This window comes from Leiobunum rupestre, chromosome 6 (genome assembly GCF_980474605.1).
Source record: "Leiobunum rupestre chromosome 6, qqLeiRupe1.1.hap1, whole genome shotgun sequence".
In the NCBI taxonomy this organism is placed as follows: domain Eukaryota; kingdom Metazoa; phylum Arthropoda; class Arachnida; order Opiliones; family Sclerosomatidae; genus Leiobunum; species Leiobunum rupestre.
Genome location: NC_143389.1, coordinates 4,087,353 through 4,102,990, shown reverse-complemented (window position 1 = coordinate 4,102,990; position 15,638 = coordinate 4,087,353). Strand labels below are relative to the sequence as shown.

The window sequence follows — 15,638 nt, the reverse complement described above, 5'->3', positions numbered from 1 at the left end:
TAAGCTTCTTACAAGGATGCTGCCGCGTTCATCCCTCCTACTTCGCCTCCCTTCCTATCCTCCTTGGTATTTTCCTGGGCGCGTCCATGCTTGGTTTTCCCCCTTTCAGTCCTCTCCTCCATTATGGATACCCAAGGAGTGGATGCTAGACTCCCCGTTTAGGGCAGAGGCAATGGCCGACGAGCGGGAGGCAAGTAAGAGGGGTAAAATAAAGGCGCGAAAAGAGGTTGTTCTGTGTTATTCCTGTGGTTTTATTCGTAACCCAAGGTTCGTAAATCGTGCATGTTCTAAGTGGTTGGCTGAAGGAACCGGTTTTCATAACGTAAATTCGCGGGTTTCGGTATGGTGGGTAGAGACAGCGCGCCCCTCATTTTTAGGTCATTGGGTTCCAGCCAAGATGTTCCGCGTAAAGAGAAAACACGAAATAAGCCCCTCTCCATTTTTTCTCTCTTCCCGTCTTCCGTGGACAGTGAGTCGCCGCCGGGGGCCCGCCGCCCGCGGCAGCTACATTACCAAGATATAAAGTGGCAAGGCTTATTTTTGGTAAGTACAAAATCATTTATTATATATTGCTCTATAATTAACTATATTTGGAATTAAACATTTTTGTTCTATTTATCTCAAAGTCATGATTATTCCTAACATTAATAGTATTAAACTTAATATGATATATCTTTTGTTAAAGTAGATTAGGAATTTATAATTTTAATATTTATAGAGGAGTTCGGATTTAAAATGTTATATTTTTTTAATAATGATCTCAAAGATCTGACTTTTGAAATGTTTGTTACTTTTTCTAAGTATCAATAAAACATGACATTAAATTTATATTGTGCCAAGGTTCATTTTTATATTTTACATAAACTACATCACCTAAAACAATTAATAGATAAAAGTTAGCTATATTATTTTGTTTAAAAAATATATCTCTGTCTCCGTTTTATTATTTAATTTCGTGGTTTGTTTTGATATTTTGTATTTTTGGGTTACTCCCCTAATCCATGCGGCTGTCCCATGATAAAACCTTCTATAAAACATTTTCCAAAAGTCCTTTTTTAGATTCAACTATTTAAATTACATTTAAGATTAAAATTTAGAACAAAAAATATATTTCACAATTAGAATTTGTTAATAAAATTTTAACTTTGGACTTCATTCCAAAACCAGAAAAGGCCATTTCAGAGTGGATTTTACCGCGGAAATGTTTTTGTTTAGAGATAAACGTTAGTTAGTTAGTTAGTTAGTTAGTTAGTTAGTTAATTAGTTAGTTAGTTAGTTAGTTAGTTAATTAGTTAGTTAGTTAGTTAGTTAGTTAGTTAGTTAGTTAGTTAGTTAGTAAGTAAGTAAGTAAGTAAGTAAGTAAGTAAGTAAGTTAGTACTATTTTAAGTACAAGCCTTAAGTAGAATAAAATGAAAACCAATTTTCTCGCCATTTTATTTTGTTCAATTTTGATACTAACATGTATTTTATTCACGGAAAGATGCTGCCAGTTGTTAAAAAAAGGCCAAGAGTTGACCGAAATAATATTATCGTCTGGGCGAACTTTTAATTGCATAAAAAAGCAGCGTCAAAATGATAGGATGAAGGTATTTTCCTGTTAAAAGACGCAAATCCCATCCCGCGAAAATAAATGAGTAGCCAACGGCACGCGGTGTTCCCAGGTGGTCTCCCTCCCAAGTACTGACCGCGCTCGACGCTGCTTAACTTCGGTGATCAGACGAGAACCGGTGTATTCAGCGTGATATGGCCGTTGCCGCTAGAGTGTAATTGATAGCGGTGGACAAGCCGCGACTAGCCAGGTCCTGGTAGGTTGGTGATCGCCGAGGGCCACCGGCTGCATGCGGCTCCAATAGAACGTTCTATACACTCTTTTTAGAAACGTTTACTGGGCGCCGATATTATCGTACAGACAACCAACGAGCAAGCCCTTTACCGCAGAAATTTCATCCCCCCCCCCCCCCAAACCAGTTTTTTCATCACCCTCCCCGTAGACTGTAAGGTGATGGCGGTCGATTGGGAAGGCGCGTTTACGAATCTATAAAATTGGTGTGGTGTGCTTTCCCCCTTTGGAGTTCGGAGGAGGTGAAGGTTTGGCCGGTTTTTCGTCTTAGAGAAATATATTTATCTGGCAAACCCGTAAGAAATTGAGAGCAGTCAATTTTTATTAGTAGCGTAGTTGCTAGCCTAGGCTTCACATATTTCCGGCTTTGCTTTCCGCGCCTTTTTTCTTATTTTAAATGATTTTTGTAATAAATGTATGATGGCAAATAAGCAAAATTCTAGAAAATACTAGTCCCAAATCCACGTGTTTAAGATGAAACTTAGATCATGAAAATATCCTTAACCCCAAACATACTTCAACACCTAGGGTGCCTCCTACAACTCCTAAAAGGTACGTCTCTAAAATATTCATATAAAGACAGGACATAAGCCGAATTCTCTTAAACCAAAGAATAACAAAAGTTGTTAGTCCTGCTGAACCAGCTCTATAGTCTGTATGAAAAGTGACCGGTTATGGTCCACTTTTATAGAACGCTCTATTCGCTTATAATAAATTTTTCCTAAATGGTCATTTAAACGCGTTTGACGTTTCACGTAGAATCTAGTACACTTAATACGTTATTTATGGTCCTATAAACCACCATTTAGATTTTTTTTCCATACGGCCCGGTAAAGTGGCCCACTCTACTGTCTCTAGCCGATGACCCCAAAAGTGCCAGTCCGGGCCTGGCGGTGTACCTCTATTTCACGGATTCAAGATATCGTCTTCTCCTTTGTTCGCGCGATGGCTACAAACGTTGTCATCTCCCACCAGGACCAACATTCGGTGACGTAATTATGAAATATTTGAAATGCTCGAATTCTCTCTTTTTACTTTGTTAAACAGTGACGGCTCCTAGCGGGTTATCGCTTCTCGGCCTTTTGGCTAAGATCAAAGTGTAGTATCTGTTCTTATCAGCTTAATATCTGATACGGGTCCCATCGGGGCCCAAGATATTAAACTTATTTTTGGACGGCGGCGGAGTGGTCGGAGCTTGCTCCACCTCCGCCACGGGTCGGCCTGGTATTGCAGTAAATCCGGGATCGGCCCACTTCTCTCTTGAAATCAAAAATCAAACGCTCTTATAATGGCGCACTGCGCAACACAGTATTTCCGGGAAATGTTATTTGGCTGTCTTTATATATATTTCTTTATTATAATATATTGCCCCTCTGACGTCATAAGTGGTAAAATCCTTATTGTCGAATAGTTAATAATGAAGAATCGGAAAGATTCCAGTTTTTGAATTTTCTTTTACCTAGTTATACACTCTTTTTCGCGGTATTTTCACGGAGGATAGGAAGGGAGGCGAAGTAGGAGGGATGAATGGCGGCAAGATTGCGGCAGCTACGCTACGTCTAGCCGCCATTTTTCCGAAATTTTCCCGCCGCTAAGCTTCTTACAAGGATGCTGCCGCGTTCATCCCTCCTACTTCGCCTCCCTTCCTATCCTCCTTGGTATTTTCCTGGGCGCGTCCATGCTTGGTTTTCCCCCTTTCAGTCCTCTCCTCCATTATGGATACCCAAGGAGTGGATGCTAGACTCCCCGTTTAGGGCAGAGGCAATGGCCGACGAGCGGGAGGCAAGTAAGAGGGGTAAAATAAAGGCGCGAAAAGAGGTTGTTCTGTGTTATTCCTGTGGTTTTATTCGTAACCCAAGGTTCGTAAATCGTGCATGTTCTAAGTGGTTGGCTGAAGGAACCGGTTTTCATAACGTAAATTCGCGGGTTTCGGTATGGTGGGTAGAGACAGCGCGCCCCTCATTTTTAGGTCATTGGGTTCCAGCCAAGATGTTCCGCGTAAAGAGAAAACACGAAATAAGCCCCTCTCCATTTTTTCTCTCTTCCCGTCTTCCGTGGACAGTGAGTCGCCGCCGGGGGCCCGCCGCCCGCGGCAGCTACATTACCAAGATATAAAGTGGCAAGGCTTATTTTTGGTAAGTACAAAATCATTTATTATATATTGCTCTATAATTAACTATATTTGGAATTAAACATTTTTGTTCTATTTATCTCAAAGTCATGATTATTCCTAACATTAATAGTATTAAACTTAATATGATATATCTTTTGTTAAAGTAGATTAGGAATTTATAATTTTAATATTTATAGAGGAGTTCGGATTTAAAATGTTATATTTTTTTAATAATGATCTCAAAGATCTGACTTTTGAAATGTTTGTTACTTTTTCTAAGTATCAATAAAACATGACATTAAATTTATATTGTGCCAAGGTTCATTTTTATATTTTACATAAACTACATCACCTAAAACAATTAATAGATAAAAGTTAGCTATATTATTTTGTTTAAAAAATATATCTCTGTCTCCGTTTTATTATTTAATTTCGTGGTTTGTTTTGATATTTTGTATTTTTGGGTTACTCCCCTAATCCATGCGGCTGTCCCATGATAAAACCTTCTATAAAACATTTTCCAAAAGTCCTTTTTTAGATTCAACTATTTAAATTACATTTAAGATTAAAATTTAGAACAAAAAATATATTTCACAATTAGAATTTGTTAATAAAATTTTAACTTTGGACTTCATTCCAAAACCAGAAAAGGCCATTTCAGAGTGGATTTTACCGCGGAAATGTTTTTGTTTAGAGATAAACGTTAGTTAGTTAGTTAGTTAGTTAGTTAGTTAGTTAATTAGTTAGTTAGTTAGTTAGTTAGTTAATTAGTTAGTTAGTTAGTTAGTTAGTTAGTTAGTTAGTTAGTTAGTTAGTAAGTAAGTAAGTAAGTAAGTAAGTAAGTAAGTAAGTTAGTACTATTTTAAGTACAAGCCTTAAGTAGAATAAAATGAAAACCAATTTTCTCGCCATTTTATTTTGTTCAATTTTGATACTAACATGTATTTTATTCACGGAAAGATGCTGCCAGTTGTTAAAAAAAGGCCAAGAGTTGACCGAAATAATATTATCGTCTGGGCGAACTTTTAATTGCATAAAAAAGCAGCGTCAAAATGATAGGATGAAGGTATTTTCCTGTTAAAAGACGCAAATCCCATCCCGCGAAAATAAATGAGTAGCCAACGGCACGCGGTGTTCCCAGGTGGTCTCCCTCCCAAGTACTGACCGCGCTCGACGCTGCTTAACTTCGGTGATCAGACGAGAACCGGTGTATTCAGCGTGATATGGCCGTTGCCGCTAGAGTGTAATTGATAGCGGTGGACAAGCCGCGACTAGCCAGGTCCTGGTAGGTTGGTGATCGCCGAGGGCCACCGGCTGCATGCGGCTCCAATAGAACGTTCTATACACTCTTTTTAGAAACGTTTACTGGGCGCCGATATTATCGTACAGACAACCAACGAGCAAGCCCTTTACCGCAGAAATTTCATCCCCCCCCCCCCCCCAAACCAGTTTTTTCATCACCCTCCCCGTAGACTGTAAGGTGATGGCGGTCGATTGGGAAGGCGCGTTTACGAATCTATAAAATTGGTGTGGTGTGCTTTCCCCCTTTGGAGTTCGGAGGAGGTGAAGGTTTGGCCGGTTTTTCGTCTTAGAGAAATATATTTATCTGGCAAACCCGTAAGAAATTGAGAGCAGTCAATTTTTATTAGTAGCGTAGTTGCTAGCCTAGGCTTCACATATTTCCGGCTTTGCTTTCCGCGCCTTTTTTCTTATTTTAAATGATTTTTGTAATAAATGTATGATGGCAAATAAGCAAAATTCTAGAAAATACTAGTCCCAAATCCACGTGTTTAAGATGAAACTTAGATCATGAAAATATCCTTAACCCCAAACATACTTCAACACCTAGGGTGCCTCCTACAACTCCTAAAAGGTACGTCTCTAAAATATTCATATAAAGACAGGACATAAGCCGAATTCTCTTAAACCAAAGAATAACAAAAGTTGTTAGTCCTGCTGAACCAGCTCTATAGTCTGTATGAAAAGTGACCGGTTATGGTCCACTTTTATAGAACGCTCTATTCGCTTATAATAAATTTTTCCTAAATGGTCATTTAAACGCGTTTGACGTTTCACGTAGAATCTAGTACACTTAATACGTTATTTATGGTCCTATAAACCACCATTTAGATTTTTTTTCCATACGGCCCGGTAAAGTGGCCCACTCTACTGTCTCTAGCCGATGACCCCAAAAGTGCCAGTCCGGGCCTGGCGGTGTACCTCTATTTCACGGATTCAAGATATCGTCTTCTCCTTTGTTCGCGCGATGGCTACAAACGTTGTCATCTCCCACCAGGACCAACATTCGGTGACGTAATTATGAAATATTTGAAATGCTCGAATTCTCTCTTTTTACTTTGTTAAACAGTGACGGCTCCTAGCGGGTTATCGCTTCTCGGCCTTTTGGCTAAGATCAAAGTGTAGTATCTGGGCCACAGAAGACCTCATTGACAGAATCAACAAAATCCTAAACAGCTTCCCCAAAAGACGCCGAAGTACCACTCCGAAAAAAAAGAAATCCAAGAAAGGAAAAACAGGGTTTTAAAATTTAAATTTTAGCGCTGTTATATTTTTTTGAACTCACTAGATTTATGATTTTAGTTTTCATTTTTTAAAGACCTTGTAGGTCGATCAATGTGTTAACGCGACTTAACCGTTAAAAGACTTAACCCCTGTTTTTAACTCTATGCACTAATAGTTTTTTTTGCTATAATGATCTGCCGTAACTTAAAATAATTTAAAAGGCAGTTAAAAAACATTGACAAGGGTACTGTATTTCATTATGAAAAATAATAAACAAATTCAGTATCTGTTCTTATCAGCTTAATATCTGATACGGGTCCCATCGGGGCCCAAGATATTAAACTTATTTTTGGACGGCGGCGGAGTGGTCGGAGCTTGCTCCACCTCCGCCACGGGTCGGCCTGGTATTGCAGTAAATCCGGGATCGGCCCACTTCTCTCTTGAAATCAAAAATCAAACGCTCTTATAATGGCGCACTGCGCAACACAGTATTTCCGGGAAATGTTATTTGGCTGTCTTTATATATATTTCTTTATTATAATATATTGCCCCTCTGACGTCATAAGTGGTAAAATCCTTATTGTCGAATAGTTAATAATGAAGAATCGGAAAGATTCCAGTTTTTGAATTTTCTTTTACCTAGTTATACACTCTTTTTCGCGGTATTTTCACGGAGGATAGGAAGGGAGGCGAAGTAGGAGGGATGAATGGCGGCAAGATTGCGGCAGCTACGCTACGTCTAGCCGCCATTTTTCCGAAATTTTCCCGCCGCTAAGCTTCTTACAAGGATGCTGCCGCGTTCATCCCTCCTACTTCGCCTCCCTTCCTATCCTCCTTGGTATTTTCCTGGGCGCGTCCATGCTTGGTTTTTCCCCTTTCAGTCCTCTCCTCCATTATGGATACCCAAGGAGTGGATGCTAGACTCCCCGTTTAGGGCAGAGGCAATGGCCGACGAGCGGGAGGCAAGTAAGAGGGGTAAAATAAAGGCGCGAAAAGAGGTTGTTCTGTGTTATTCCTGTGGTTTTATTCGTAACCCAAGGTTCGTAAATCGTGCATGTTCTAAGTGGTTGGCTGAAGGAACCGGTTTTCATAACGTAAATTCGCGGGTTTCGGTATGGTGGGTAGAGACAGCGCGCCCCTCATTTTTAGGTCATTGGGTTCCAGCCAAGATGTTCCGCGTAAAGAGAAAACACGAAATAAGCCCCTCTCCATTTTTTCTCTCTTCCCGTCTTCCGTGGACAGTGAGTCGCCGCCGGGGGCCCGCCGCCCGCGGCAGCTACATTACCAAGATATAAAGTGGCAAGGCTTATTTTTGGTAAGTACAAAATCATTTATTATATATTGCTCTATAATTAACTATATTTGGAATTAAACATTTTTGTTCTATTTATCTCAAAGTCATGATTATTCCTAACATTAATAGTATTAAACTTAATATGATATATCTTTTGTTAAAGTAGATTAGGAATTTATAATTTTAATATTTATAGAGGAGTTCGGATTTAAAATGTTATATTTTTTTAATAATGATCTCAAAGATCTGACTTTTGAAATGTTTGTTACTTTTTCTAAGTATCAATAAAACATGACATTAAATTTATATTGTGCCAAGGTTCATTTTTATATTTTACATAAACTACATCACCTAAAACAATTAATAGATAAAAGTTAGCTATATTATTTTGTTTAAAAAATATATCTCTGTCTCCGTTTTATTATTTAATTTCGTGGTTTGTTTTGATATTTTGTATTTTTGGGTTACTCCCCTAATCCATGCGGCTGTCCCATGATAAAACCTTCTATAAAACATTTTCCAAAAGTCCTTTTTTAGATTCAACTATTTAAATTACATTTAAGATTAAAATTTAGAACAAAAAATATATTTCACAATTAGAATTTGTTAATAAAATTTTAACTTTGGACTTCATTCCAAAACCAGAAAAGGCCATTTCAGAGTGGATTTTACCGCGGAAATGTTTTTGTTTAGAGATAAACGTTAGTTAGTTAGTTAGTTAGTTAGTTAGTTAGTTAATTAGTTAGTTAGTTAGTTAGTTAGTTAATTAGTTAGTTAGTTAGTTAGTTAGTTAGTTAGTTAGTTAGTTAGTTAGTAAGTAAGTAAGTAAGTAAGTAAGTAAGTAAGTAAGTTAGTACTATTTTAAGTACAAGCCTTAAGTAGAATAAAATGAAAACCAATTTTCTCGCCATTTTATTTTGTTCAATTTTGATACTAACATGTATTTTATTCACGGAAAGATGCTGCCAGTTGTTAAAAAAAGGCCAAGAGTTGACCGAAATAATATTATCGTCTGGGCGAACTTTTAATTGCATAAAAAAGCAGCGTCAAAATGATAGGATGAAGGTATTTTCCTGTTAAAAGACGCAAATCCCATCCCGCGAAAATAAATGAGTAGCCAACGGCACGCGGTGTTCCCAGGTGGTCTCCCTCCCAAGTACTGACCGCGCTCGACGCTGCTTAACTTCGGTGATCAGACGAGAACCGGTGTATTCAGCGTGATATGGCCGTTGCCGCTAGAGTGTAATTGATAGCGGTGGACAAGCCGCGACTAGCCAGGTCCTGGTAGGTTGGTGATCGCCGAGGGCCACCGGCTGCATGCGGCTCCAATAGAACGTTCTATACACTCTTTTTAGAAACGTTTACTGGGCGCCGATATTATCGTACAGACAACCAACGAGCAAGCCCTTTACCGCAGAAATTTCATCCCCCCCCCCCCCCCAAACCAGTTTTTTCATCACCCTCCCCGTAGACTGTAAGGTGATGGCGGTCGATTGGGAAGGCGCGTTTACGAATCTATAAAATTGGTGTGGTGTGCTTTCCCCCTTTGGAGTTCGGAGGAGGTGAAGGTTTGGCCGGTTTTTCGTCTTAGAGAAATATATTTATCTGGCAAACCCGTAAGAAATTGAGAGCAGTCAATTTTTATTAGTAGCGTAGTTGCTAGCCTAGGCTTCACATATTTCCGGCTTTGCTTTCCGCGCCTTTTTTCTTATTTTAAATGATTTTTGTAATAAATGTATGATGGCAAATAAGCAAAATTCTAGAAAATACTAGTCCCAAATCCACGTGTTTAAGATGAAACTTAGATCATGAAAATATCCTTAACCCCAAACATACTTCAACACCTAGGGTGCCTCCTACAACTCCTAAAAGGTACGTCTCTAAAATATTCATATAAAGACAGGACATAAGCCGAATTCTCTTAAACCAAAGAATAACAAAAGTTGTTAGTCCTGCTGAACCAGCTCTATAGTCTGTATGAAAAGTGACCGGTTATGGTCCACTTTTATAGAACGCTCTATTCGCTTATAATAAATTTTTCCTAAATGGTCATTTAAACGCGTTTGACGTTTCACGTAGAATCTAGTACACTTAATACGTTATTTATGGTCCTATAAACCACCATTTAGATTTTTTTTCCATACGGCCCGGTAAAGTGGCCCACTCTACTGTCTCTAGCCGATGACCCCAAAAGTGCCAGTCCGGGCCTGGCGGTGTACCTCTATTTCACGGATTCAAGATATCGTCTTCTCCTTTGTTCGCGCGATGGCTACAAACGTTGTCATCTCCCACCAGGACCAACATTCGGTGACGTAATTATGAAATATTTGAAATGCTCGAATTCTCTCTTTTTACTTTGTTAAACAGTGACGGCTCCTAGCGGGTTATCGCTTCTCGGCCTTTTGGCTAAGATCAAAGTGTAGTATCTGTTTCCAATATCAGTTCTATACCGAGATCTTAGTCGGGGGGCGAGAAGTGTTTTACGCCTTTTAGGCGAGTTTGCCTGCTCTCCTACGCTGAATCGCCAGACACTGCCGTTCCTGTCTTCAGCCCAGTTCCAGATCCTGCTGCTTTTCCTGTGTTCCAGTTGCCGTTTGCCTCCATCCAGCGGTTCCTGAGTTTCGGTCTCCGCTTCGGCGGTCGCCAGTAACGTCGACATGGCTCCTGCCCAGTCGACATTGTCATCACCTCCAGCATTACCTATGAAAAAAGTAACAGCTCGGATCAAGTACGAAGGCGTTGCCATTGATGACCTTGTTCCAGTTCTCTTCGAGCTTGTTGGTGCGAATGGAATCACTGTGTTTCAGCCTGTGGGGAAAGAAATAGCACAGGTGACGTTTAAAGATACCTCCTGCTATCAGAAGGCCATAGAAGCCGGCCTTATGGTCGGGGATAAACAAGTTGACATTCAGGGTGTTGCTGATCCGGTGTCATACATCACGCTTAAAGATGCCCCGGTTTGGTGGGAGCTATGCTTCATCAAGACTGCTCTACGTTCCTATTGCGATGTCCTCTCCGAGTCCTGGGAGACCTATCAGGAAGGCCCTCTGAAAGACCTCAAAAATGGTACCCGCCGCCTTGAGGTCCGTATGAAGACAACAATCCCGAACCTGATGACCATTAGTGGCCATCATGTGCAGATTACTTACCGTGGCATCCAGCGAATGTGCTTTTACTGCCGTAAAGACAGTCATCAGGTTCGGGATTGCCCTAAGAAGAAAAACAAGGCGCTGAAGACTCCACAGAGAAGCGACACTCAAGACCAGATTCCGGCAAACAAGGAACCCGAGAGCTCCGGGAGCTCGACCCCTCCACCACCATTAGCAGGCGCTGAGGGTAGCGTTGGGGAAAATCTTGCCGAGATGGAAGATACGGTAGTAGAAGCCAACCAACTCAAAGAGGGAGACGACGGCTGGTACTTGTCGTCACCAGAAGCGTCTCCTGGAACATCCGGAAAAAACCCCAAGGGTTACGCCGACGCCCTGAAATCACCAGGTCACCAAGCTCCATCTGTGCCAGAATTAACCAAGGAACCCGAGATTTATGAACGCGATTGGAATTGGGCTAAATTGTCGAGGCCCGAAATTGAAGATTTCTGTCGGCGTGCCAAGGCACTAAAATCCACGGATAAGCGTATCACGGAATGGCGGGATAACTGTCTTAAGTGTGCTGAGGGTGCACTCCATAAACGTTTCAAACGGAGTCAAAGTCCCTTAGATGCAAGAGATCCTAAGAAAGGGAAAAAATAGGACAATGGTGTGTGTTGTAAATATATTCTTGGTATATTTTAATTGACACTTTTAAATTTGAATTCGTTTTCTCTGGAATCACCTTTTGTGATTTAATTTTAAGGTTTCTCTAACATCTTAAATTTTTTTAATTTTTTAATTTTAAAATTTTGTAGAAAAAAGATCTAATAGTTCTGTTATTTTAAATACTTACCTGCTATACTCACCTCGATATAGATAAAACCTGAAAAAAAGGGGGGACAAAAATAATATTAGAAAATTAATAAGCTCAAATTTACAACCAAAAGTAAATGATACTTACCTCGCCCAAGTATTGCCAAAATTCGAACCTGTAAATATAACAAAGATTTTAATACTTTCAAACGTTTGTACCTAGAAAAATGTTAACAATCTGAACGCCAGTCTTTTAACCCTCGTTAATATTTACGAAAGTGTACTATGCTAATACAGTGTTCGCGATAATTTAAATTATAATAATAACCGCGAACATTTGTAACTTTTGACCAGAATTTCAAATAAACAAATTCAGTATCTGTTCTTATCAGCTTAATATCTGATACGGGTCCCATCGGGGCCCAAGATATTAAACTTATTTTTGGACGGCGGCGGAGTGGTCGGAGCTTGCTCCACCTCCGCCACGGGTCGGCCTGGTATTGCAGTAAATCCGGGATCGGCCCACTTCTCTCTTGAAATCAAAAATCAAACGCTCTTATAATGGCGCACTGCGCAACACAGTATTTCCGGGAAATGTTATTTGGCTGTCTTTATATATATTTCTTTATTATAATATATTGCCCCTCTGACGTCATAAGTGGTAAAATCCTTATTGTCGAATAGTTAATAATGAAGAATCGGAAAGATTCCAGTTTTTGAATTTTCTTTTACCTAGTTATACACTCTTTTTCGCGGTATTTTCACGGAGGATAGGAAGGGAGGCGAAGTAGGAGGGATGAATGGCGGCAAGATTGCGGCAGCTACGCTACGTCTAGCCGCCATTTTTCCGAAATTTTCCCGCCGCTAAGCTTCTTACAAGGATGCTGCCGCGTTCATCCCTCCTACTTCGCCTCCCTTCCTATCCTCCTTGGTATTTTCCTGGGCGCGTCCATGCTTGGTTTTCGACCCTTTCAGTCCTCTCCTCCATTATGGATACCCAAGGAGTGGATGCTAGACTCCCCGTTTAGGGCAGAGGCAATGGCCGACGAGCGGGAGGCAAGTAAGAGGGGTAAAATAAAGGCGCGAAAAGAGGTTGTTCTGTGTTATTCCTGTGGTTTTATTCGTAACCCAAGGTTCGTAAATCGTGCATGTTCTAAGTGGTTGGCTGAAGGAACCGGTTTTCATAACGTAAATTCGCGGGTTTCGGTATGGTGGGTAGAGACAGCGCGCCCCTCATTTTTAGGTCATTGGGTTCCAGCCAAGATGTTCCGCGTAAAGAGAAAACACGAAATAAGCCCCTCTCCATTTTTTCTCTCTTCCCGTCTTCCGTGGACAGTGAGTCGCCGCCGGGGGCCCGCCGCCCGCGGCAGCTACATTACCAAGATATAAAGTGGCAAGGCTTATTTTTGGTAAGTACAAAATCATTTATTATATATTGCTCTATAATTAACTATATTTGGAATTAAACATTTTTGTTCTATTTATCTCAAAGTCATGATTATTCCTAACATTAATAGTATTAAACTTAATATGATATATCTTTTGTTAAAGTAGATTAGGAATTTATAATTTTAATATTTATAGAGGAGTTCGGATTTAAAATGTTATATTTTTTTAATAATGATCTCAAAGATCTGACTTTTGAAATGTTTGTTACTTTTTCTAAGTATCAATAAAACATGACATTAAATTTATATTGTGCCAAGGTTCATTTTTATATTTTACATAAACTACATCACCTAAAACAATTAATAGATAAAAGTTAGCTATATTATTTTGTTTAAAAAATATATCTCTGTCTCCGTTTTATTATTTAATTTCGTGGTTTGTTTTGATATTTTGTATTTTTGGGTTACTCCCCTAATCCATGCGGCTGTCCCATGATAAAACCTTCTATAAAACATTTTCCAAAAGTCCTTTTTTAGATTCAACTATTTAAATTACATTTAAGATTAAAATTTAGAACAAAAAATATATTTCACAATTAGAATTTGTTAATAAAATTTTAACTTTGGACTTCATTCCAAAACCAGAAAAGGCCATTTCAGAGTGGATTTTACCGCGGAAATGTTTTTGTTTAGAGATAAACGTTAGTTAGTTAGTTAGTTAGTTAGTTAGTTAGTTAATTAGTTAGTTAGTTAGTTAGTTAGTTAATTAGTTAGTTAGTTAGTTAGTTAGTTAGTTAGTTAGTTAGTTAGTTAGTAAGTAAGTAAGTAAGTAAGTAAGTAAGTAAGTAAGTTAGTACTATTTTAAGTACAAGCCTTAAGTAGAATAAAATGAAAACCAATTTTCTCGCCATTTTATTTTGTTCAATTTTGATACTAACATGTATTTTATTCACGGAAAGATGCTGCCAGTTGTTAAAAAAAGGCCAAGAGTTGACCGAAATAATATTATCGTCTGGGCGAACTTTTAATTGCATAAAAAAGCAGCGTCAAAATGATAGGATGAAGGTATTTTCCTGTTAAAAGACGCAAATCCCATCCCGCGAAAATAAATGAGTAGCCAACGGCACGCGGTGTTCCCAGGTGGTCTCCCTCCCAAGTACTGACCGCGCTCGACGCTGCTTAACTTCGGTGATCAGACGAGAACCGGTGTATTCAGCGTGATATGGCCGTTGCCGCTAGAGTGTAATTGATAGCGGTGGACAAGCCGCGACTAGCCAGGTCCTGGTAGGTTGGTGATCGCCGAGGGCCACCGGCTGCATGCGGCTCCAATAGAACGTTCTATACACTCTTTTTAGAAACGTTTACTGGGCGCCGATATTATCGTACAGACAACCAACGAGCAAGCCCTTTACCGCAGAAATTTCATCCCCCCCCCCCCCCAAACCAGTTTTTTCATCACCCTCCCCGTAGACTGTAAGGTGATGGCGGTCGATTGGGAAGGCGCGTTTACGAATCTATAAAATTGGTGTGGTGTGCTTTCCCCCTTTGGAGTTCGGAGGAGGTGAAGGTTTGGCCGGTTTTTCGTCTTAGAGAAATATATTTATCTGGCAAACCCGTAAGAAATTGAGAGCAGTCAATTTTTATTAGTAGCGTAGTTGCTAGCCTAGGCTTCACATATTTCCGGCTTTGCTTTCCGCGCCTTTTTTCTTATTTTAAATGATTTTTGTAATAAATGTATGATGGCAAATAAGCAAAATTCTAGAAAATACTAGTCCCAAATCCACGTGTTTAAGATGAAACTTAGATCATGAAAATATCCTTAACCCCAAACATACTTCAACACCTAGGGTGCCTCCTACAACTCCTAAAAGGTACGTCTCTAAAATATTCATATAAAGACAGGACATAAGCCGAATTCTCTTAAACCAAAGAATAACAAAAGTTGTTAGTCCTGCTGAACCAGCTCTATAGTCTGTATGAAAAGTGACCGGTTATGGTCCACTTTTATAGAACGCTCTATTCGCTTATAATAAATTTTTCCTAAATGGTCATTTAAACGCGTTTGACGTTTCACGTAGAATCTAGTACACTTAATACGTTATTTATGGTCCTATAAACCACCATTTAGATTTTTTTTCCATACGGCCCGGTAAAGTGGCCCACTCTACTGTCTCTAGCCGATGACCCCAAAAGTGCCAGTCCGGGCCTGGCGGTGTACCTCTATTTCACGGATTCAAGATATCGTCTTCTCCTTTGTTCGCGCGATGGCTACAAACGTTGTCATCTCCCACCAGGACCAACATTCGGTGACGTAATTATGAAATATTTGAAATGCTCGAATTCTCTCTTTTTACTTTGTTAAACAGTGACGGCTCCTAGCGGGTTATCGCTTCTCGGCCTTTTGGCTAAGATCAAAGTGTAGTATCTGTTCTTATCAGCTTAATATCTGATACGGGTCCCATCGGGGCCCAAGATATTAAACTTATTTTTGGACGGCGGCGGAGTGGTCGGAGCTTGCTCCACCTCCGCCACGGGTCGGCCTGGTATTGCAGTAAATCCGGGATCGGCCCACTTCTC

The 15,638-nt window shown here is 39.8% G+C and overlaps 8 non-coding genes and 2 pseudogenes across 8 annotated transcripts; 6 read left to right on the top strand and 4 right to left on the bottom strand.

Moving 5' to 3' along the window:
- Positions 1 to 1,637: 1,637 nt before the first annotated feature.
- Positions 1,638 to 1,756, bottom strand: LOC149938520 (5S ribosomal RNA). Its single transcript, XR_016482055.1, has one exon. It is a non-coding gene; the product is annotated as a 5S ribosomal RNA (ribosomal RNA).
- A 1,151-nt stretch (positions 1,757 to 2,907) lies between these two features.
- LOC149938519 (U2 spliceosomal RNA) lies at positions 2,908 to 3,099 on the top strand. The gene has a single exon (XR_016481498.1). It is a non-coding gene; the product is annotated as a U2 spliceosomal RNA (small nuclear RNA).
- A 1,971-nt stretch (positions 3,100 to 5,070) lies between these two features.
- LOC149938518 (5S ribosomal RNA) lies at positions 5,071 to 5,189 on the bottom strand. Its single transcript, XR_016482054.1, has one exon. It is a non-coding gene; the product is annotated as a 5S ribosomal RNA (ribosomal RNA).
- A 1,152-nt stretch (positions 5,190 to 6,341) lies between these two features.
- Positions 6,342 to 6,587, top strand: LOC149938517 (U2 spliceosomal RNA; annotated as a pseudogene).
- Positions 6,588 to 6,728: 141 nt separating this feature from the next.
- On the top strand, positions 6,729 to 6,915 carry LOC149938516 (U2 spliceosomal RNA). The gene has a single exon (XR_016481622.1). It is a non-coding gene; the product is annotated as a U2 spliceosomal RNA (small nuclear RNA).
- A 1,971-nt stretch (positions 6,916 to 8,886) lies between these two features.
- Positions 8,887 to 9,005, bottom strand: LOC149938515 (5S ribosomal RNA). Its single transcript, XR_016482053.1, has one exon. It is a non-coding gene; the product is annotated as a 5S ribosomal RNA (ribosomal RNA).
- Positions 9,006 to 10,157: 1,152 nt separating this feature from the next.
- LOC149938514 (U2 spliceosomal RNA) lies at positions 10,158 to 10,306 on the top strand (annotated as a pseudogene).
- Positions 10,307 to 12,012: 1,706 nt separating this feature from the next.
- Positions 12,013 to 12,204, top strand: LOC149938513 (U2 spliceosomal RNA). Its single transcript, XR_016481662.1, has one exon. It is a non-coding gene; the product is annotated as a U2 spliceosomal RNA (small nuclear RNA).
- A 1,972-nt stretch (positions 12,205 to 14,176) lies between these two features.
- Positions 14,177 to 14,295, bottom strand: LOC149938512 (5S ribosomal RNA). The gene has a single exon (XR_016482051.1). It is a non-coding gene; the product is annotated as a 5S ribosomal RNA (ribosomal RNA).
- Positions 14,296 to 15,446: 1,151 nt separating this feature from the next.
- Positions 15,447 to 15,638, top strand: LOC149938511 (U2 spliceosomal RNA). Its single transcript, XR_016481497.1, has one exon. It is a non-coding gene; the product is annotated as a U2 spliceosomal RNA (small nuclear RNA).